A 597-nucleotide genomic window follows, 5' to 3' on the forward strand; every position below is an offset into this window, starting at 1 on the left:
GCAAGATTTCTCTGGTAGGTGCTCTTCTTGCAGCGCTTCCTCTTAGTACCAACAGAAATAGGGGGGTAAGCAGTTTAGGGGCACGGGTTCTTCCTGTTCCCAGCATTCTTTGGTAAGGGGATGTTACAAGAAAGCCTCCATCCTTTATTTTCCACATTACTGTGCCTTGGGATCTATACTCCATTTCTACACAAATCTCCCAGAACATTTTTTCTACTGACAGTGAGAGAAAAAGCAGAACAGTCAACAAACCTCCTTTCAGAGTCCTGACCCCAGCCTCCTCCACAAGCCCAGGAAAGGCCAGGGAACCTCGATCAGGACTGGGGTGCTTCCCTCCTAGCTCCCAGAGAGCTTGCATTGTCCCTAGCCTCAAATACTGTCACTACTGCTGGGCTATTAGCCCTGTTAGAGACATAGTGAGATGTATCAGCTGGTAAATTTGACTCCTACCAGGTCAAATCCAAGTTATCCTCCTGACAACACTGCCTAAGAAGCTCATAAAACAGTATTTCTACCTGTTATACTATTTGGATAAACAACATCAACTGTTATTTATAAGAACACTTGCTTATTGACTTACACCCCACCCCACCCACC

The sequence above is a fragment of the Athene cunicularia genome (genome assembly GCF_003259725.1).
Source record: "Athene cunicularia isolate RWA chromosome 6 unlocalized genomic scaffold, athCun1 chr6_part1, whole genome shotgun sequence".
Taxonomy (NCBI): Eukaryota; Metazoa; Chordata; class Aves; order Strigiformes; family Strigidae; genus Athene; species Athene cunicularia.